General features: G+C 40.9%; 1 protein-coding gene across 2 annotated transcripts in view; it reads right to left on the reverse strand.

The window, feature by feature from the left end:
- ANXA4 (annexin A4) overlaps positions 1-23820 on the reverse strand; it is an 84436-nt gene that overhangs the window by 45605 nt on the left and 15011 nt on the right. The window contains exon 1 of one of the 2 annotated variants that reach the window (XM_074398692.1): positions 16356-16374. The exons of the other annotated variant lie outside the window; for it this stretch is intronic. The gene's annotated coding sequence lies outside the window, so the exon portion shown is untranslated. Of the gene's footprint in view, positions 1-16355; positions 16375-23820 lie in introns of those variants that run through there. 2 annotated transcript variants of the gene reach the window in all.

Below are 23820 nucleotides of genomic sequence, written 5' to 3' on the forward strand. Positions count from 1 at the left end.
TCTTAACCCACCTGATGACCACTTAGGCCTTGTTCGGTCACATTTGCTTTTCACCTTCCAGTTTCCTTCTTCCTTGTTTCCCATCATTCATTGCTGACTTGCCACCTATTACCTGGAGGTTCAACTAAGGGGAGAATCAACTAGTCCTGGGGCACAGCCTGAGCACACGTGCAGAGGTGGGAATGAGCTACAGGTTCAGGGAAAATGAGGAAATTCGGGTGTGACAGCAGAGGGCTCATTCCAGGGAAGGCTCAGACACAGGGTTGGAAAAGCCAAAGCAAACTGAATGGTAAGGGCCTTGCATGGCCGACGGAGGAGTCTGGCTTTATAGTATACCAGAGGTCATGGAATACAGTGAAAAGGTTTTTGTTATTTGCAGAGAAATGCTATAACAAAAGAAAAGCTTTAGCAAGGTACTGTACTTTCCTATAGGGTAAACTGGAATGAGAGAGACGGGAGTGAGGGAGGAGTCAAGAAGGCTTGAGAGATGACTACAGGAACAGATGGGAAGAGGCAAAGGCCTGGGCAGGGTGTGGCACTGGAATATGACATACGTGGGATGTTTGGAAGGGAGACTTTATCGGAGGCAGTGACTCATGGGCTGTATAGATTTACTCATTGAATCACCAAATGACCTCTAACAGCACCTCTCCAGGTGCTTGTTCTGTTAATAGAGATAATGCAGTGGATAAGACAATGAACCTGCTGTCGAGGCATTTACAGTCTACCAAGAGAGACTGACAACACATTTATTTTATTTTATTTTTTATATAACTAGACATGTTAATCTTTTGACAAATATCTTTAACAAAACATAATTTTCAAGCTCTTTCCACAATAGAAATCATTACTTAACCCCACTTATTTCATTTTTTTTTTAAAAAAGGATTCATTCTGACTTCTCTTTCCTTTTTTTTTTAAGCAGAATCTTGCTCTGTTATCCAGGCTGGAGTCCAGTGACATGATCTCAGCTCACTGCAACCTCTGCCTCCCAGGTTCAAGCAATTTTCCTGCCTCAGCCTCCCTAGTACTGGGATTACAGGTGTGCACCACCACGCCCAGCTAAATTTTATATTTATAGCAGAGACCAGGTTTCACCATGTTGACCAGGCTGGTCTCGAACTCCTGACCTCAAATGATCAGCACCCAAAGTGCTGGGATTACAGCCATGAGCCACCACACCCAGCCCTCTGACTTCTCTTTCTAAATGCCAGATATATATCAACCAGGCCATCTGTGACCCTAGAGACAGTGGACTTGGTGACAGTGGTGATATCTACTGTAGGGATGCATCATAACTTAGCTAACTCTAATTAGTTCTGATATAAACAGGCCCAGCATCAGCTGCTAAAACACTCTGATAATTTTAAAATATACTTTTAACTCTTACTTCTAACTTCTACTCAACCTCTTTGTCACCAACAACAAATTTTAGAAGGAATAAATAAGATAATTCTGATGCCAGTGAGATGAAGAAAATATAACAGGATGATGGCACACAGCAGGGGTCAGCAAAACACAGTAGCAAAATCCTGCTTTAGTACAACCTACAAGCCAAGAATGTCTTTATATTTAATAATTGACCAAAAAAAATCAAAAGAAGGATATTTTATGACATGTGAAAATTATACAAAATTCAAACTTCAAAGACTTACTGAAACAGTCACATATGTTTGTTTATATTTTGTCTGTGGCTACTTCCAAGCTGCAACAGCAGAAATGAATAGTTGTGACTGAGACCATGTGGCCCAGGAAGCTAAGAATATTTACTGTTTGGCCCTTCACAGAAAACATTTGCTGACCCCCAACATGGAGGATGACAGGATCAGGTTACCAGGAAGGAGCTAGCCTGGGCAGGGCAATCTGGGAGGCATCTCTGAGGAGTTGACATCTGAACTAAGACCTGAACGAAGGGAAGGGGCTAGCCATTCAAAGTTCTGGAGAACTCTTTCAGGCAGCTAGAACAGTTAGTGCAAATGTGCTGCGGCATAAATGAGCTTACTGTGTTTGAGGGATGGACAAAAGCATCGTGAACAAGGGCAAGAGTGGCATGAGAAGACGACACAGTCAGGGCATATAATATTGTGACTTATGATAAAGAATATATACCTGTTGTTCCTCCTATTCCTGGTACAGAACTCATAAATCCCTTGGAATTTTCTAAGTGATAAGAACAATAATGGTGAAAGGAGCATCTTTCGTTATTCATAACAAGCCCCGAAACGGCACCTGAGTTTTTGTTAATGAAGTGATGTCTGGAAAGACCCCAGATAACTATAGAATGGGGGGCTGGTTGCCCCAGTAAACAAACTCTATGATTAGAGAGTTGGAATTTTCATTCCAACCTCTCACCTAGGGGAGGGGAGAAAGGCTAAAGATTGATTTCATCAACAATTACCAATGATTTGATCACCATGCCTATGTAACAAAGGCTCCGTAACAACTCAAAGGACAGTGAGAAATAGGGAGTGGAGGGTTTGAAGAACTTTCAGGTTAGTGAACACAGGGAGGTGCTGGGAAGATGGTGCACCTGGAGAGGCCGTGGAAGCTGTGAGCCCCACCCTACCTGCCCCTCCCTATGCGTTCTTCCATCTGGCTATTCCAGAACTATATCCCTTTATCATAAACTGCTAATCCAGTAAATAAACTGTTTTCCTGACTTCCGTGAACCATTCTAGCAAATGATGGAAGAAAACAGAGGTCATGAGAACCTCTGATTTTTAGCCATTCCATCAGAAGCACAGGTGACAAGCTGAACTTTCCACTGGCATCTGAAGTGGGGGAGGCTTGTGGGACTGATCCCTTAACCCGAGCTTGTCCAGCCTGTGGCCTACGAGCCACAAGTGGCCCAGGACAGCTTTGAATGTGGCTCAACACAAATTTGTAAACTTTCTTAAAACATTATGAGTTTTTTGCATTTTCTTTCTTTCTTTTTTTTTTTTTTTTAGCTAATGAGCTATTGTTAGTGTTAGTGTATTTTATGTGTGGCCTAAGACAATTCTTCTTCCAATGTGACTCAGAGAAGCCAAAAGATTGTACACCCCTGCCTTTACCAGAGGGGTCTGAGCTAACTTGATAGCACTGGAATTGAGTTAAATTGTGGCACACTCAGTTGATGTCCAAAGAGAACTGAAGAACTGCTTGATGTGGGAACCCTTCCCTGCCCCCTCACCCACCCATATCTGGTGCTAGAAGTGAAAAAGTGTTAAAGTATAAGAAAAAATACTTTGTTTTCCTATACAACTGGTGTCAGAAATGGGATTTGCTAGAATGGCCCTGGCTTGCAGAAACATGGTTTGGGAAGAGAAAGAACAAAAGGGTTGAGGATGAGGAACTTTGATTCCTGGGTGGCCACACAGTCATGAGACAGACAGGCGTCTGAAGTGGGTGTGTTTCCCTATTTTTAAATGGCCTGGGCCGGGTGCGGTGGCTCACACCTGTAATCCCAGCACTTTGGGAGGCTGAGGTGGGTAGATCACCTGAGGTCAGAAGTTTGAGGTCAGCCTGGCCAACATGTCAAAATGCTGTCTCTAATAAAAATATAAAAATTTAGCTAGACATGGTGGTGGGTGTCTGTAATCCCAGCTACTTAGGAGGCCGAGGCAGGAGAATCATGTGAACCCCAGGAAGTAGAGGTTGCAGTCAGCCAAGATTGTGTCACTGTACTTCAGCCTGGGCAACAGAATGAGACTCCATCTCAAAAGATAAATCAAAAAAATAAAAACAAATTTTAAAAATGGCCTGGAAGAAAATGACAGAAGCCCTTGACTCAAGATCTAGCTTATCTAACTCTCAGCCAATCAGTAACAAAGGATCCAAGAAGCTTATTAACCACAAGCTCCTATTTCAGGGGGGCTGGAGACTTTGCCAGAGCCTGGCATGCCTAGCTAGACTTAAAATCCAACCTGCAGTTCACCTTCCTTATTTTAAGGTTAAAACTCATGTGCAAGGTAGAGATTTAAAATGCTAATGTTACATATGAGGCATGAAGAAGCATGCTGAGCTACTGCATGAGTGCTAGAAAAGCCTCTCCTATACATGCTGTGATGTAACCCTTTCCCATGGAAAGACCCTATATTCTACCCTCTGACAGCAGCCTGTTTCTTTTCCTTTCTCAGCACTGGGCCCCATGTGCACAAGATAAAACAAATTTTCTCTTAGCTGCTGTGTACGGTGATTGCTCTTGATTTCTACCCTGGCTGATTACAAGAACCCAGGGCATTGGTAACAGCCACCCATGGTATGGAGTAGCACACCATGCTGAGATCTATTACAAAAGGTAAAAGTTACCCCAAAGGTTGGCTCACTGGACGAATAAGGAAAGGGAAATTAATAAGAAAAGGTGATATATTCAGTCCCTTGGTTACTATTATCTGTAATACCTTAAATAAAATTCAAAGAGAGTGCTGGCTCAGTCCTTGATGCTAGACCAAGCTCAGGTTTCAGTGAGTCTATGCTCTAGCCACTAACTGCAAAGCCACCCATCAATGGCAAAATTATGCTGAGATTACAGACAGTATCACTAAGAACTCTGGTAACCAAGAAGCTAGTTCATGTGGGGTGGAAGGCAAACCATGAAACTATTGAAACCACAGGGTATAGTGTGAAGAAATTATTTCATTTTGTAGCTCAGTATCATAAAACTCCTTAAGAACTTTTATTTAAATGGATTGTGAGAGTAACTAAGTGGGTGAGAGTGTCTTAGGTTTTGAACACCACAGAGTATTCAAAATGCTAGCATTCATGTTTGGCAGGACCCACAGCTCTCTACGGAACAGTCACAGATGTTTCAGGTGATCCAGACACACAAGAGGTTATTCCTGAGAGAACATCCAGCCTGGGGGACTGGACTAACGCCACACTAAGGTCTGTTTACCCTGAGAAGGGGAACTGGTCCTCTCCCCTTATAAATGCCAAGTAGAACATCCCTGACGAAGCAGCTGATACGCTTCATATGCAAACCACATAGGACTGGCTTGATGATCATCGGGGTATTCATCTGCTGAATATACCTGTTACCAAGGTCATGGTAAATGCTGTGGTTAAGGTGACTCATTTTACATAAACCCCTCATGTAACCTTACTGCTGTGCAACCAAGAGAGTCTTAATTGAATTTTCTCTCTCAGCTTCCCCTTTCGGGTCTTACGGATGCTAATAAAAACTTGAGGCTAGCTAAGAGAAGAATGGGGAAAGGCACAGAGTGTCAGAGACCGGTCTTAGCAGGGTGGAAATTTTTAAATGGTTATTAATAAATAGGGCTGGGCGAGATGGCTCACACCTATAATTCCAGTGCTTTGGGAGGCCGAGGCAGGCAGATCACCTGAGGTCAGGAGTTCGAGACCAGCCTGGCCAACATGGTGAAACCCTGTCTCTAGTAAAAATACGAAAATTAGTCAGGCATGATAGTGCATGCCTGTAATCCCAGCTACTCAGGAGACTGAGGCACAAGAACTTCTTGAACCTGGGAGGTGGAGGTTGCAGTAAGCCAAGATAGCACCATGCACTCCAGCCTGGGTGGCAGACCAAGACTCTGAAAAAAGAAAGAGAGAGAAAGAAATAGAAAAAGAAAGAGGGAAAGAAAAAGAGAGAATAAAACAAATATTGATAAACAGAAAAAAGTTGTGGGCAGAGCTTCAGACCTTCATAGATCTTAGCCAGTTGTTGGTCTGGAGGCCCTGTTTCACGTCATGTGAATGACTCACATGTACCCATATCCCTTGTAAGCATGATTCATATGCTGATTGGTGGACAACCCTGGAAGACACAGCTTTTCAGAGCAAGGGCCTTGCCTTTGCTTCTATGTTGCTTTGGAATAAATGACAAGTGAGGAGGCAGGGAAGGGGGACACCTCTCCTAAAAAGGCAACCTTTAATATGAACATACCACTCCTTTTTACCACATCAAGAAGTGGAAAGACTCCTTGAGCAAAGCCTTCTGGAAATACTGAGAGTCATTATGCAAGGAGCTAGAAATATTTCACTTAAGGAAAAAGAAGGTATCATACTTGAACACTGGGTACTTTTAGTCAATTTATTTTGAAACTTGGACAGCACATAGTGTATGTCCATTTATATACAGACAGCTGCTGTTTATTAAGTTTTACTAGTTCCAAACAAATTTCTAAATAGAGTATAGAAATAAATGCAGAAAATGGTACTCCTCAATTTATTATTAGATCAGATAGCATGTGTAAAGTCAGTCCACACAAGTGCTTATTAGCATAGTGCCCAGCACCTGGTAAGGTCTCAATAAGTCTTGGCACAAGGATGGGGGAGCAGAAAGAGAGGAAAGAAATGCATCCCCCAAACACAATTGCTGTAGGCCTCTCTTAGCTGCACAGAATGATAGCTCCCAAGGGATGAAAAGCCTTTCTTCTTGAAGCTCCTCCTATAACCTTCCCACCTCATTTTCCACCTGCCTCGCAGTGCCATGCTCTTCACAGAGCCTCTGCCCGACGTTCTCTGCTATCTCAGCTTCCTCGATTCCTTTGTTCTTTCTCTCTGAAGGCCTTCCTACAATCCATAAGCTGCACATTGTGACCAAGTCCACAATGAGTCAGACTGTGTTGGGGGTTTAAAAGCTCCTTTGGTGCTCACTTATGGGGCAAAGTAATTAGCAACTATGCCTCAGTTTTTACATCTGTAAAACGCAAACACACTCCCAATTTGGGGATGATTCAAATAACTCTAAAAGCATCAGGACAGTTCCAGATGGAAGGATGAAGGCTAAAGATGACACACTTTTTAGTGATGTCTTTAGAAACCTAGGGTCATAAAGAATCTGGGTGGGCAACTACAACTTCTTACAGTATCTGAACTCTACGACTAGGGCTTGGGATAGGGATCTGGAGTTTTTAAGACATAGTTTTAGAGGAACTGAAAGATAGTTGGGAATTCAACATATGAGACCTACCTCAATAGCAGTTACAAAAGGGGAAAATAAGTTGTAAATAAGTTCAACTTATCTCAACTAAGATTACGAAAACTCATGGAAATCACTGACAATGAATTCATTAAGAAAAATTAGGTATGTTGAGAATACATCTGTCCTGGTTTCCAGCATGTCCAGAAGGATAATAATACACTATAACGCAAATTGGCCAGTTGTATCTGCCAGAAACTGGCAAGCCAGGTGATGACTTTAGTAGAAACTTTCTTATGTCCTTATGGCAGACTGCAGGGATGTGGAACAAGGACTTCTGATTTCAACTCCTAGTTAGTAGGCTATACATGGAGCCAACAGTGTGGTGCATTCTCCTCTCTCACTCAGAATTTGGAAAGCAGGCAAAGTAGATAGTTCCCTAAGCATTAGACTAGTCAAATCAGCAAACACCCACCAAAACAAAGATATGCAAACTCATCTTAATGGGAAAGAACAGCTCCTGGGTGGAAGCAGGCTTGCTGAAAGTTATTAGCATGTTTAAAGAAAACTTGTGTCCATCAGCAAAGCAAGCTCCATGCAAAACTGGCACAGATGCTTGCTTTGCAATATTCATCTAAGCCCTGTCCTACAGAAAGGGTGAAGCCAGCGGTCAGGGGTCAGAGATTTCCCCATTATCTGACCATTATGAAGATGAATTCTGTCCATCTAATAGCCCTTGTTATAGGGTTGCCAAACACCTTTTAGTCTAGTGTTTGGTTTCCCAAATCAAACTGTCTACAATTATTGGAGCATGAGGATTTTTGCCTAAATAATATTTTTCTTTCTTTTTTTTTTTTTTTGAGACAGAGTCTTGCTCTGTGTCAGGCTGGAATGCAGTGGTGCAGTCATAGCTCACTGCAGCCTCAAACTCCTTGGCTCAAGAGATCCTGCCACCTCAGCCTCCTGAGTAGCTGGAACTAGAGGCATGTGCCACCACACCCAGCTATTTTGTTGTTGTTGTTGTTGTTGTTGTTTTAAGAGACAAGGCCTCGCTGCATTGCCCAGGCTCAAGTGATCCACTCTCCTCGCCCTCTCAAAGTGCTGGGATTACAGGTGTGAACCATCATGCCTGACCCCATATTTCTTAATGTAGATAAATAAATTAGCAACGTGTGTGTGTGTGTGTTTGCACATGTATGTGTGTGTGTGTGTGTGCAGGTGTAATAAGCCTGGTGAATAGGAACCCTCCCTTTCTTGCCGTGCTGAGGGATAGTTTCTCTAGGCCTGCTGAATGTTGCATTGTGGTGAATGCACCCCAGTAACTGATGCTCTCCTTCAGACACCAACTAACTTGGCAGCCTCCATTCAGGTTCCTAACATTGACCCACATCCTAGAACAGGCCACCTGAGCCTACATTATGAAGGGACCTGTGGCCTCGTGGCACATTCCTACTGAATCCTTCCCTTCGCTGGAAGATCACATGTGAGTGAGTCATTCACTATTTGTCTTTGGTACATGGTTTCATTTTACAGCCCACAAGGATGACAAATTTAAACCACTGGTCTGCGAATTGCAAAGGGTGTGACTGGGACCCACCCAAACACTAAAGGCTTTCAAAACTGTCTATGAAATAGGAAAAGGAAAATAACTCTCTTCTTTTCCGTCTTTTTTTTCTTGGAACTTAGATCCTTCTAAGAGCAAACGAAGTTTTATTGCAGTGAGGGGGTTTGAGTCGGGATAAATAACATTTTAAACATGTATTCAAAGGCAAGATGTGTAAGCTAAAGGAATGCAAACAAATTTGGAGGCCTGCCTGCTAGGTCATCTTAAATAAGAATTGATTCCAGTCTAGCACCCAGCTAGTAACTTACGGATGGTCTTTTGTCCAAATTTTAGCTAGTTATTCACAGCATTGTTGAGGGCAATAATAATCCTTTCAATCCACAAGTTATTCAAAAATATGTATTTTAGGTCTCGGGTGGTGGCTCATACCTGTAATCCCAGCACTTTGGGAGGCTGAGGCGGGCAGATTACCTGAGGTCAGGAGTTTGAGACCAGCCTGGCCAACATGAGGAAACTCTGTCTCTACTAAAAATATAAAAATTAACCAGGCGTGGTGGCACATGCCTGTGATCCCAGCTACCTGGGACGCTGAGTCAGGAGAATCCCTGGAACCTGGGAGGCAGAGGCTGCAGTGAGCCGAGATCATGCCACTGTACTCCAGCCTGGGTGACAGAGAGGGACTCTGTCTCAAAAAAAAAAAATGTATTTTACATAAAATTTAAAACATCCCATGCCTTCTCTGCCCTTCCCACATCATGCCAAAGCCAGTTTTTACTCTAATGATTTCTTTGTGTAAAAGGCAGGGGAAAGAGGGAAGGAACATTTATTAAATACTCCTTTATCTTAATTAATCTGCTCAGTAACCTCTGGGACAATGACTATTATTTCCACTTAACAAGTTAAAAACCGAGACTTAGAAAAGTTGTGTAATTTGGTTGAAGGTCACACAGTTAAGCACGCAGCCAGACTGGGATAAAACACCTAGTTTGCCTGATTTGAAAGCGACTGGATACTACAGTAGTGAAAACTGGTTATGGTGAGTTCTAGCTTGCCTTAAGAGGTAGGGCTAAGTATCTACATTTTATAACAATAAGGAGAGTCACAGTGGTCTCAATGATTGCTGGGAAAGCTGGTTGTGTCCCACATGCTGATAGTTTAATCCTTGATTTGTTGAATGGCCTTAGTTCCCAGGCTCAAGCTTCGAGCAGTGCATAAATCAAAGCATATTCTAATCATCTTTATAAATGTGCAGCTTCCATACCTTGTTTCTCTGGGCACCATATTCAACTTGCTTCAGATAAAATGAAGCCCCAACTATAGTGCTTTAGATTTTTCTAAGTAATTTTTTTTTTTTTAATTTTCTGAGTGACTCCTAGTGCCACCTGTGGACTAGAGACCTTCGGAATTTTGGTTGGCTGTTTTTTTGTTGGTGGCGGGTTTTTTTTTGTTTTTTAACTTTTCATTTGAGAAGAGGTCTCACTATGTTCCTCAGGCTGGTCTTGAACTATTGGGCTCAAGTGGGCTGCCTGCCTCTGCCTCCCAAAGTGCTGGGATTACAGGTGTGAGCCACTACACCTGGCCTTCTGCCCTTTAATTGCAGACAAACTGTTTGGATTTCCCTCCTCTCAGGCCAGTGACCTTAGAAACAAGAAACTGATGTAGTGGTAATGCTTATTATGGCTATCATGGGACTGACAGGATCGTTTTACTGACATTTCATGTTCCTTCATTTACTCATTCAACACACATTATCTGAATGCCTGCCCCATGCCAGGAACGATTTGAGGTACTAAACAGCACACTTTCATTCTGTCCGTATACCTTTCATGACAGTATGTGATCCCCTATACCTTGTATGTTTAAGAGTAACCTGCCACTTAAAAAAATCCTGGAGGCTGCGGAGATGACGTGGTTGAATTTCCTGTTGTAAGGACTCTACAGCCTTTCTCAATGGTCCTCTCCCAGCTTCCAGTCATCCTGTCTCTGGCCATGGCCTCACTCCTCCACAGGTAGGTTTTGCCACTGCTAAGCAGCTGTAACCATCTGAGAGCTGGCCTTATTATATTCCTTGTTCTGTCTGCTAGAGCTAGAGGGACTTTATTTTAAAGCATTTATTGAGCATTCAGTTGTACTGAATGCTTATGTATTTTATCATTATTATATCATTTTGCCCTGTCATTGTTCAGTAAACTGGACATGATAATTTAAGTTTTAGAGAAGTTAAGCATAGTACTCCAAGTCACTCAGTAATAGGTGATATGAGCTATGTTTTCATAGGTCTGCTTGTATTTACAGACCTTTATATTATACCATGCTGAATACATGCTATAACATATACTTGCATATATTATATAAAGTACATGTATACCTCTGTATAACTATGTAAATATATATACATACATACACATACTTTCAACATGTGTATATATGTATATATTTATATAATATGCATAATATATGCAAAGTATATCTATATATAAAGTGCGTGTGTATATGTGTGTAATTAGGTGAAAAGGCAGATGACAATTCTAGAAGCTTTTAGGATAATGATAGAACAAAGACTTTAAATTGTTAACATTTCTTGCTGAGCTAAAACTTTCTTGTTCTTCAGATCTTTTAACAAGCTGGATGCAAAAGACAAAACAACAACAAAAACCTTCCTCTTTCTGACTTATCTGATGGAAACTGGACCACACTTTGATGGGCAGACAGATGGCTAGTAGCCATTTCAAGAAAGCAGCACATTTCTAATTCCCACATGTCCTGCTCTGATCCAGCCATACAGCCTTTTTGGCTGGAGAACAACGTGGCATAGCTCTGTAATATGTCTCTTCGGGCAGACACATGGTCAGAGTTGCGCCATTGCCAGCTAAAATGGACATAAAGATTCCACCCAAGCACATTCTGTGGCCCCCCTTAAAACGAGGCCCAGCATCCTGTGTTTAGTGATTAGTGCAGGTAGGGAGGTCATGGCTGATCCAACCACAATAGCAAAGTTCCCAAAGTACAGCCTGCTTCAGAGAATACCAATGCATCGTCATGCCTTTGGGGTATCTGAATCCGGTGTTAAAACAGGTTAGATATAATGACTGCATCTGGTTATGTTTATTTTAGCACCAGCAATATTAAGACTATCCAGTATATACCGGTAGGGGGAGAAAGGAATGCCAACAATAGCTCTTCTAGCTTTTGCTATGAACTGAAAACATTCTAGGCGTTCATTCAAAGCCTGAGATGTGGTTGGCACAGCTGCAACATGTTTTTTTCAGCCCTTGATGGCAGTTGCTTGTGTTTTTAGAGGCAACACCTGCCAGGCTTAAAGGCACAACTCTTCTTTTGATCACTCAGAGTTGATTTTATCTCTTTCAGCTCAAAATATGAAGTAACCATACATGAGAGAGTGATTCTAAGGCTAAAACATAAGTATGCAAAGAAAATGAGAGTAGAAATACAGGAGAAATTCTTGCCCCCACCAGAAAGAGTGCATTTCTGCCAGATTGTATTGTTAGGGTAGAAAAGACTTTAGAGAGCATCTGACCCACCCTTCTACTTTATAGCTAGGAAACAGGCCAATCTGCAGGTGAGTGACAGTTTTGCTTCCGGGCAATGTGTGTGGTAATAACATCACCCAAGGTCTGGAAGGTGCTGGCACTGTGGGCAACACAAGTTCACCCCAGGATGGGCGATCTATGCCATCCTTCTGATGAGAAAAAAGGGAAAGGTCCAGATCTAACTATGGTGCAGCCAACTTCCTGGCCTAGTTGCTAATGTTGCATCATGGGCCATTCAGATAAACAGAAACTTCTCCTTCAATGACTACCCCATCCTTCCTCCATAACAAAGTGGTTGGAGCCCTGGAGCACAACCACTTGGATTTATAATCCTCCTAAATATACCTTCTAACTGGGTGATTTGGGTCAAGGTACAGTCTCTTGTGCCTCAGTTTCCTCATTGGTAGCATGGAGTTAACAATAGTTCCTTTATAGTACCACTGTAAAGTTAATCAAGTTACTACATCATGTCAGTACTCATAATGGTGTAGTCATTGTATACTCAACAAATGTTAGCTATTCTTCTATTACCATTCTCTCCAAGTAATCGTTATCACATCTACAGTATTCTAGCATTACCTGTTTAGTGAGCTGTTTAAGGTTACCAAATCTACCCACATGAAAAACATCTGTGGTATACAGAGTTCAGGCTTTCACATTTACCAACAAGTCAAACTAGATTCCTTTGTGGTTCTTTTGGTCACCAAGTCAATAAGGTCTCTCTGTGTGTCTGTCCTCTGACAAAAGCATTATCCAGTTGTGTGAATTCTAAGGCAGCATCTTCCCTCCCCAGATTCTCATCCTGGGCCCCCACTTTTCTGTTTCTAATTCTTAGCAGTGCCTTGTACATAGCAGGTCTGCAATAAATGCTTGCTGATTAATGGAACCGGTTGCCCCTGAAACCATAGGACTGACATTAATTTCTATGACTTGTTGGGCTTCCTGAAGTCCTCATTGTTAGAAGGGCCCTCTCCTGCCTTCCTCAGTCCTCCCCAGGATCTCCTCCTCTCTCTTTGTTTCTGAGCCCCATGGTACTCTCTGGCCAGCCATTAGCACAGTATTGAACTCCAGTCACACTGGGGTTTATTTTCCTTCCACATTTGATTTTAGACTAGGGTTTTGGATAAGCCTCAAAAGCATTATTCTGGCTAACTGAAGCCAAACAAAGTATTTATATGAAACTCTAGAACAAACAAAGCTAATATATAGTGCTGGAAAGTGCAAAGGTGGTTGTCTGGGGCCAGTGGTTAGGGCACTGGAGAGGCAGAAGGGACACTAACTGTAGAGGAGTGTGAGGCAACATCAAGGGGCGAAGACAACGTTCTTTACTTTGACTGGGGCAGTGTACCCAGATATACACATCTGCCAAAACCCACTGAACTCCACTCATACCCATTAGAATGGGTATTACTCAAAACAGAACAACAGAAAATAACAAATGTTGGTGAAGATGTGGAGCAACTTGAACCCTTGTACACTGTTGGTAAGAAGGTAAAATGGTGCAGCCACCATGAAACACAGTACAGAGGTTCCTCAACAGATTAAAAATAGAACCACCATATGGTCCAGCAATTCCACTTCTAGGTATACATATGCCCAAAAGAACAGGAAGCAGGAACTAGAAGAAATGTTTGCACATTCATGTTCACAGCAGCATTACTCACAATAGCCAAAAGTGGAAGCAGCACAAGCGTCCCTCAACAGACAAATGGATAAACAAAATGTGGCGTCTGTGTGTGTGTGTGTATACACATACATACACTGGTATATGTACAGTGGAACATTATTCAGCCTTACAGAGGAAGGAAATTCTGACACATGCTCTAACACCGATAACCTAAGGACATTATGCTAAGCGAAATATGCCAGTTACAAAAGGATGAATACTACATGAATCCACTTATATGAGGTAGTCAAATTCATAGAGACAGAAAGCAGAATGCTCATGCTGGGGGAAGGGGAAAGGGGAGTTATAGTTTAATAGTACAGAGTTTCAGTTTTACAAGATGAAAAGAGTTCTGTGGATGAGTATGGTGATGGTTGAGGAACAATGTGAATATGCTTAATGCCATTGAACTGTTAGGTTTAAGAACGGTTAAGATGGTAAAATTTCATGTGTATTTCACCACAGTTTTTAAAAGCTGATTTTAAATGTGAACGCCTTAAAAGTAACGACTCATCAAACTAACCACTTAAGATTGGTGCATTTTATGGTGGTATAAAACCTAAGTAAGAGGTCAAGTTCTCAACCTAAGTAGGAGGCTCACAGTGGCCTCTTGCAGAAGCACTCTGCTGTTATCCATCACTTAGTAAACTCCAAACCAGTGAAATCCAAAAATCCCTATGGTTTTTGCCCAGCATCAGGAGTAAAATCATCTCCTCAAGTATAACTGTTATTTAAAGCGAAAATGTGTCAAGCTTGGTTAGGGTTATATCACGTTTCCTGATCTGTTCTTAGGGTTATTTTAGAGTCAGAGTCCCTTGAGGAAACATGAAAGGTCACTTAGTTTCATGTTCACCTTTCAGAAACACCATTGGTAAACTATTACAGGCGAGTGTGAAACTAATACAGAAATCCCAACTGGTTGATCACACAGGAACCCCAACATGTTCATCACAAACTACTGGCATTGATCTCCAGTTCTTGTCTGTTCTGTCATCAGGGATTCTCATCTGTCCATCTGCACTTAAGCTCCTTCAGTTTCTCCTTATGAGTCACAAACTACAGGCCTCCATTTCCCAAGACCCAAATTCCAAGGTTGGCCAGTAATGTTGATATCTTTTGTTGTCTTAGCAATCCTAAGTCTTAGAGATAAAAGAGGAGGACCTTGTCAGAAAAAAGCTAAGGCCAGGTACAGTGGCTCATGTCTGTCATCCCAGCACTTCAGGAGGCAGAGGCAGGCGGATCATCTGAGGTTAGGAGTTTGAGACCAGCCTGACCAACATGGTGAAACTCTGTCTCTACTAAAAATACAAAATTAGTCGGGGATGGTGGCACATGCCTATGATCCCAGCTACTCAGGAGGCTGAGGCAAAAGAATTGCTTGAACCTGGGAGGCGGAGGTTCACTGAGCCAAGATCACACCTTGCATGCACTCCAGCCATTCCAGCCTGGACAACAAGAGCAAAACTCCATCTCGAAACAACAATAACAACAAAACAAAACAAAAACCAACATGAAGAACCCTGAACATAGCATATGGTCTTTCCTTGAGAAATTAAAATCCACTCCATCTTTCTTTACCAAATCCTATGATGCAAGAAGGGAACAGAACAGACTAGATCTAAAAGACAAAGTATGGGAGAAAAGCAAATACTTGGACACCATTGAGGAACAGAAATCAGTACAGCCATCATGGAAAACAGCATAGAGGTTCCTTAAAGAACTAAAAATAGAATTACTATATGAGCTCACAATCTCACTTCTGGGTATTTCCCCAAAAGATTTGAAGTTAGTATGCAGAAGACATATGCACATTCCCTTGTTCATTGCAGCACTATTCACAATAGCCCAGGCATGGAATCAACCTAAGTGTTCATCAACAGATGGAGGGATAAAGAACATGAGGTATACAGACATGGAGTGCTAGTCAGCCTTTGAAAAGGAAGAAGTTCTGTCATTTCCAACAACTTGGATGGACATGGAGAACATTATGCTAAGTGAAATAAGCCAGGCATGGAAAGACAAATGCTGCATGTTCCCACTTACATGTGGACTCTAAAACAGACTCTGAGAAGCAGAGAGGAAAACGGTGGTTACAGAGGCTGGAAGGTGGGGGGAATGGGGAGATGACAGTCAAAGGGTACAAAAACTCAATTAGAGAAGAGGAAAAGCTTTTTTCTTTGAGATAATATAAACTGCACAGTCTAGTGAATATAGTAAATAATACACTGTATATTTCAAAACTGCTGAGAGTAAATTTCAAAAGTTCTCATCACAAAAAAAAATAATTGAGGTAACAGATATGTTAATTAGTTTGATTTCATCATTCCACATTGTATTCATAAACCATAGAACTGCTCTATAGCCCATAAATATGTACAACTATAATTTGTCAATTTATAATTAAAAAATAAAATTTGAAAAAGTATGTCCTGTGGTCACTTAAGTATTTAAAAATTAAAAATAATATCAGTTTGTCATTTGAAAAAAGAAAACGAATAAAGCCTAGGAGAGATGGGATTTGCAGTGAGTCAGTGATAAAGCCAGATCGTCTGCTGTTGGGCTCTGTTTGCCTGAAATACAGGCCTTATGCAGCCCAGAACTTTCTTTCTGGCTCTAAAAACACAGAATCACCACCTCTATCTGCCCATGTGGGGAATAAACAAAAAATCCTCTCTTTCCAGATGAATCGGAAAAGCAGCGTCGTTTGCCTACACAGGTTTTCACTGGCTCCACCTTCGAGATCTGGAAGTGAGCAGAGTAAGCACTGCCCTCTCCAAAGACTGTTCTGAGGCCTCCCGTGCCCGCCTGCAGTCATCAAGCTCCAGCTCCGCGGGCAGCTCCTCCTCCCCTCGGATCAGCCACTCCCTCTCTGGGCCGGGGCAGGGTTCTGTCCCCAGATCTTTCCGAAATTCAAGCTGACTCTGGCAGAAGAGCACAAAAAGAGAACTGTGAAATTCTTCCACAGTGGATTTCTGATTCATGTGGAGAACTTGCTATTTCTGATGCAGCAGCCGCTCCCAGTTTCTCATTCGGGATTTTCGTGAAGGCACAGGGAAGAGAAGGGAGAAACTCATGACAAAACTGAACAGGCTAGGACGGCCATGAGATCATGTCAGAAGCGGGGAGGAACTGACCCCGACAGATGGAGCTGGATGAAGAGTATGTGAGTGTGAGTGTGTGTGTGTGTTTATGAGACTGTAGGGAGATGGGCTCTCCCTCTCTACCAGCTCTGTCTGATGTAAGGATCTATCCAGAACACCCTATCCCAAGGTAGGGAGCCGGGAGGCAGGCCCATAACTGGCCTTCCTCACCCCAAACAGGCCAACAGGTGTAGTGGCGGGAACCATGGTGGCAAAATAGATTCAAGGAGACACGATCAGTGAGAAACACCCTGGCAGAAACCCATGCTAGGAGCTGTATTTTTAATATACATAGATACATATTTATTTAGTTTTGCTCAGAGAACAGACATTTGTGGTAGAAAAAGAATCAGAGAAGAACAAAGGGAAAACCAGCTAGAGACTGGGAATTACACCAGGCCCAGTACAATCCCGCCTCTGCTGTAAAGCTGATGCTAACACAAGAAGGTACACAGGGTGGGACGAAGGTGTTCTGTTCACCATGTCTTTTTTTTTTTTTTTTTTTTTTCTAGATGTGGTCTCACTCTGTTACCCAGGCTGGAGTGCAGTGGCACAATCATAGCTCTGTGCAGTCCCTAACTTTGGCTCCAGCAATTCTCCACCTCAGCCTCCCAAGTAGCTGTTGCTACAGGCATGAGCCACCTGGACTTGCTCCTCACCCTGTCTTTTGACAGACTTGTCTCTATATCCCAATATGGCAGCCACCAGCTACATGTTACTGAGCAACTGAAATGCAGCTAGAGAGACTGAGAAACTAAATTTTAAATTTTGTTTCATTTTAATTATATTTAAAATTTGTATATAAAAGATTTCCCCCTTACACACAGATTTATCGCTCTGGTAGGGCTACATTTTTTAACCATTGCATGTGTAGGGCATATGTCAAGCATGTGGCATCTTTTCTAGTGTTACACATAATCACTAATCTAGTTGGTGCCAACAGACTTATTCGCTTTGATATTTTTCTAGGCACTGATCCAATATTTCAATGTATTTATTTGAAGAAGTTTTACAGACAGCACAAGTTCTAGTGATTTTAATTGTAACATAATTAAATTATGTTCTAGTTAAAAACTAGCTATGGACACATTTTAAACGTTTTTTTTTTTTTTAATTTGAGACAGGATCTTGCTCTGTCACAGACGGAATCTCACCATGTTGCCCAGGCTGGTCTCGAACTCCTGGGCTCAAGGGATCCTCCCACCTCAGACTCCCAAAGTGCTGGGATTACAGGCGTGAGCCACTACACCCAGCTATGTTTCAAGATTTAAAACAGGGCCAGGCGCAGTGGCTCAAGCCTGTAATCGCAGCACTTTGGGAGGCCGATGTGGGTGGATCACGAGGTCAAGAGATTGAGACCATCCTGGTCAACATGGTGAAACCCCGTCCTTACTAAAAATACAAAAAATTAGCTGGGCATGGTGGCGCGTGCCTGTAATCCCAGCTACTCAGGAGGCTGAGGCAGGAGAATTGCCTGAACCTAGGAGGCAGAGATTGCGGTGAGCCGAGATAGCGCCACTGCACTCCAGCCTGGGTAACAAGAGCGAAACTCCTTCTCAAAAAAAAAAAAAAAAAAAAAAAAAATTTAAAACAAAGGCATGTTACTGATGTACAATTGAGTGGAGTAGCAGAGGCATCACAACTGGCACAGTAAAGAAAAAGAGATGGAATTGACAAGAGCGTTCATGAATTTACTTAACTTGGACAGATGCCATTTAAAAAGTGACAGACTTTTCACTTCAAAGTCAAATTCTAAAAAAGATGAATCAGTTTTTTCAATGTGGATGTAACTATTAAAGGAAAATTATTTTAGGGTACTTGATTTAGTTATTGGAAAAATTTTGAAGTACGTTTGAAATAATTTGAGCATGTAAATTGATGTGAAAACTGAACATTTCATGAAATCTAAATACAGATCAAATATTTCTGATGAAAACTTTGCATTCAAATTTCGATGTGCTGTCATTTTAAAATACACATCAGACTGCTGCAATGCAGTATGAAAAGAGGTCTGTAAAATATCTCATTAATAATTTTTATATTGATTACATGTTGAAATAATACTTTGGATATATTGGGTAAAATAATCTATATTATTAAAGTTATTTTTTGCCTGTCTCTTTACTTTTTTGAATGTAATTACTAGATAATTCAAACTTGCATTTGTGGCTTACTTTATATTTATTTATTTTTTAATTAATTAATTAATTTAATAGACATGGGGTATCATTATGTTACCCAGGCTGGCCTTGAACTCCTGAACTCAAGCTATCCTCCCACCTCGGCCTCCCAAAGTGGCTCACCAGTGTGAGTGACGACACCCAGCCTCACTTTGCATTTCTATTGCATAGCACTACTCTACACATATATCATCTTATTTGATAATAATTGTTACAGCTAATGTTGACTGAATCCTTATTATGGTCAGATACTGTTCTGAACACTACACAAATGGTCAGACTATCTCTTTAAATCACACACACAAAAACTTGTCTATTTATCTTCTCAGTGCCGCCTTTTCCCCATTTGTTAAAAAAGAAAAAGAAAAACATAATTTCACCTATGTCAAAATGCTAGAGAAAAAGGGGGAAAAAACAAAATCCCAGAATATTTAAAGGAAGAGTCTCTCTCTGAAAATAATCCACTTAATTATTCAGAAGAAACACTTAGGAAACTATTAGGCATCCTCAATGTTTGCTAGCATAACATAGCATTCTAAACAGGGAAGAAGACTGGCTGGCACTAAAATATCAACAAGACCTTTGAGACTAAAGATTTTGGCTGAAATATTCCATATTCATCACATCAAGGCCAAGATTAATTTTCCATGACCATGCTTCTCCTTCCTCTCTCTATTTAATCAAGTGACAAGAGATTTTAGATTTTTAAACCATACGTGTATTCAAAAACGACTTATCAATTCATATCTAAATATCACCATTTTCACTACCGTTCGGTTTCAATGAAATCGTTTTTTCATAAAAATGGAAGCCTTCCTAAAAGAAATGAAGACTAACTGCAGAGATCATAGAAAATGTAATACTAAGACCTCAAAAAAAATCACAAAAAAGATAAAATACTAATTGTCTTTTTAGTATTAATCTTTACTTAATTATGAATTTTAAAGATAACATATGTACACAGCAAAAAATTTATTTATTTATTTATTTATTTTTTAATTTTTTTTTTTTTTTTTTTGCTTTTGCTTTAGCCTTATGGTGGTAACAATGAAGTATGCATCCTGGACAGTCAGTGCTGGTTTTATTTGTCACGATTAACCTCTCCTTCCCTTTAGCTGTTACTATTATTGTTATTATTAAAGTTACTTGTGTGATCTGATAAACCTGTTTTCCAAACCCTGCAGAATCTAGATACAGGTAGAATTTTTCACTGCAATGCTGAAAACAATGAATCTTCCCACACTTACAAATATAAATGATTAACTTTCATAGAATTTTAGAGACTGGAAAGCCTTTAGCAACAATCTATGTCCCCCTTTTATTTTCTTTTGTAGATTATTAAATCAACTTTAAACACTGTAAAGGACATTTTTGAAAGTAATGTAAACTTACCATTTACTTTGTTTGTTCCAGTCTTTCAGCACAGTTGTAATTACAGTATGTATATAATTTTGTGTTCCATTCTTCTACTTAATTTTCTATATTCTATACAGTCACCATATTTATTATTTTACTATTTTACTATAGTCTTCCATTGAACTGATATAATATACTCAATGCCCCTACTATTGGATGTTCAGATTTTTTATCTCAGAATTATAATCTTTTTTCTTTTCTTTTTGAGACAGAGGCTGGAATGCAGTGGTGCAGTCTCGGCTCACTACAACGTCTGCCTCCCAGGTTCAAGTGATTCTCCTGCTTTAGCCTCCCAAGTAGCTGGGATTACAGGTGCACGTCACCACATCCAGCTAATTTTTAGAATACTTTTAGTAGAGATGGGGTTTCACCATCTTGGCCAGACTGGTCTTGAACTCCTGACTACACATGATCTGCCTGCCTCAGCCTCCCAAAGTGCTGGGATTACAAGCATGAATCACCGTGCCTGGCCTATAATCTTTACAATTAGCTTTGCAGATATTTTCTTCTGTTGGCTTATTCCTTGTGATATCTGATAATTATGAACATTTCTAGTTGTCCTCCAAATTTATAAGGATATCCAAAGCCCAGCCAGCCATAAACTAGCTTGATCAATTTATTTATTTTCAATTTAATATTTAGGTATAAAATTGAACCTTATTATTATAAACTTGCCTTTTATTTTTTATTTTTTTAAGAAACAGGGTCTTGCTCTGTCACACAAGCTGGAGCGCAGCAGCACAATCATAGCTCACTGCAGCCTGGAACTTCGGGGCCCAAACAATCTTCCCATCTCAGCCTCTTGAGTAGCTGGGACTACAGGCATGCACCACCACTTCCAGCTAATTTTTAAATTTTTTTTGCAGAGATAGAGCCTCCCTATGTTGCCCAGTGGGCCGGTGTCAAGCTTCTGGCCTCAACCGATTCTCCTGACTCAGCCTCAGGAGTGCTAGCCTTATAGGTGTGAGCCTCTGTGCGTGGTCTCTTTTTAAACTTAGTAATAGGGGTCAGGTACAGTAGCTCACACTTGTAATCCCAGCATTTTGGGAGGCCAAGACGGGCAGATCACTTGAGGCCAGGAGTTCAAGACCAGCCTGGCCAACATGGTGAAACCCCATCTCTACAAAAAAACACAAAAATTAGCCAGGCGTGGTGGTCCACACCTGTAATCCCAGCTATGCCAGAGGCTGAGGCACAAGAATCGCTTGAACCTAGGAGGCAGAGGTTGCAAATATTTGTTTTCACACTTTTACACTGGGGTAGAGATAAAAAAGGATAGTAAGACACCATATTGGGTATGCTCTCCTATATATTCGATCTCCCCTCTGCAGTTGGGGAGGACAAATTGGACAGTACTTTCGGAGGGCAATTTGGGAATTAGAAAATTGTACGCACCACACAACAAGAATTCTACATCTTGGGATTTATCTTTTTAAAAAATCAGAAAAATGGCCGGGCGGGGTGGCTCACATTTGTAATCCCAGCACTTTGGGATGCTGAGGCAGATGGATCACCTGAGGTCAGGGAGTTTAAGACTAGCCTGGCTAACATGGCAAAACCCTGTCTCCATTGAAAATACAAAAAAATTAGCCAGGCACAGTGGTACGTGCCTGTAGTCCCAGCTACTCAGGATGCTGAGACAGGAAAATTGCTTCAACTTGGGAAGTGGAGGTTGAAGTGAGCCGAAATGGTCCACTGCATTCCAGCCTGGACAACAGAGCAAGACACCATCTAAAAAATAATTAATTAATTGATTAATTTAGTTAAGTAGTAGAAACAGTGAATCTTTTTTTTTTTTTTTTTTTTTTTTTTTTGAGACGGAGTTTCGCTCTTGTTACCCAGGCTGGAGTGCAATGGCGTGATCTCGGCTCACCGCAACCTCCGCCTCCTGGGTTCAAGCAATTCTCCTGCCTCAGCCTCCTGAGTAGCTGGGATTACAGGCACGCGCCACCATGCCCAGCTAATTTTTTGTATTTTTAGTAGAGACGGGGTTTCACCATGTTGACCAGGATGGTCTCGATCTCTCGACCTTGTGATCCGCCCGCCTCAGCCTCCCAAAGTGCTGGGATTACAGGCTTGAGCCACCGCGCCCGGCTGTGAATCTTTCTTTTTTAAAAAAACTTGTATTCTTTCTTTGTGAGTTATTGGTGTGTATTTTTTGCCCATTTTTAGGATCTTGGTGTTTTACTGACATACAAATTATGCCTATATTATAAATTTTAATATTTTGTATCAAAAGTTAATTCTAAGTATGTTTCCAATATTCTTCTTTTAGTTTTATATAGTCAAAATTTGGGAGAAAAAATTTAAATTGTTCCTATTCATCTTTTCCTTTGTATTTCTCCTTATGATTATACTTTAATAGTTAGAAAAGTCTCTTTTTCAGTGAAATGTTGGTAACTGTTGAGGTGGGTGATGAATAGTCACATAGTGGTTCATTCTACTATTCTGTCACTTGGGTGTATATTGGAAAATGTATATAATAAAAGCTTTTTTTAATGCTAATCAAGGGAAACAGTGGAAGTGGAGAAGGAACAAATGAATCTCTATCACTGGCTGTGATCAGTAATAAAAACTTTTTTTTAAAAGTATCTCTTCCTCATTGCTAGAATAATCATCTTATTTTACTTCTACTAGTTTTTCTTCCACCCCTTTCATTTTACAGTTGAGGAAAGGCACCCATGAGGTTAAAAGTAACTAGCTAAGTGACTCATCTTCCCTCCCTACTTAAACTTAGCCACCACCCCTTCTTTTTTAGGCACAGAAAAAACACCCCAAGGCAGAGCTATTTGGAAAGGGCTACGATTCAGTTAAAGAAACTTGGCTGGTAGCTTCCACGTGACTGGTGTTTTATTCCTACAGACTTACACCAATCCTAACCCATAAGGTTAGGATTTCGCTCTGTGGCTCAAGCTGCTCTCCAAGGAAAGGACACCCGGATGTGTAGCCACTTCTTTGGTGTAAATCTTTGCACCCTGACCAATTTCTAGTTACTAATGTGATGTCACTGAACTTGGGAGTAGATGGGCAGTAGCACACCATTACATATTAATACTATTTTCACCACATAGACATAATAGACATAAATACCATCGAGAGCATAGATAATGGCAAAAGGTAGCAAAAGAATTAGGAAATGATGAATTGTTTTAAATACAAATTACTTATAAATATTCATATTTCAATATAACTTATTTACTCGTTAGTTCATATAATTTAATTTTAAATCATGGCTGGCTATATTGAACAATCAGCTTGCAAAACCTCTGAAAATTTAAGAATCAGCTCTCAGGGGCTAATACGAGGACAATTTAGCACATCACTGGAAGGAGAATAACAACAGCAAGATTTATTTTTTCAATCATGGTAACATATATATAACAAAATTTACCATTTTAACCATTTAAAAAACTTTTTTTTGAGGTAGGGTTGCACCATGTT

This window comes from Saimiri boliviensis, chromosome 1, assembly GCF_048565385.1.
Source record: "Saimiri boliviensis isolate mSaiBol1 chromosome 1, mSaiBol1.pri, whole genome shotgun sequence".
Lineage (NCBI taxonomy): Eukaryota > Metazoa > Chordata > Mammalia > Primates > Cebidae > Saimiri > Saimiri boliviensis.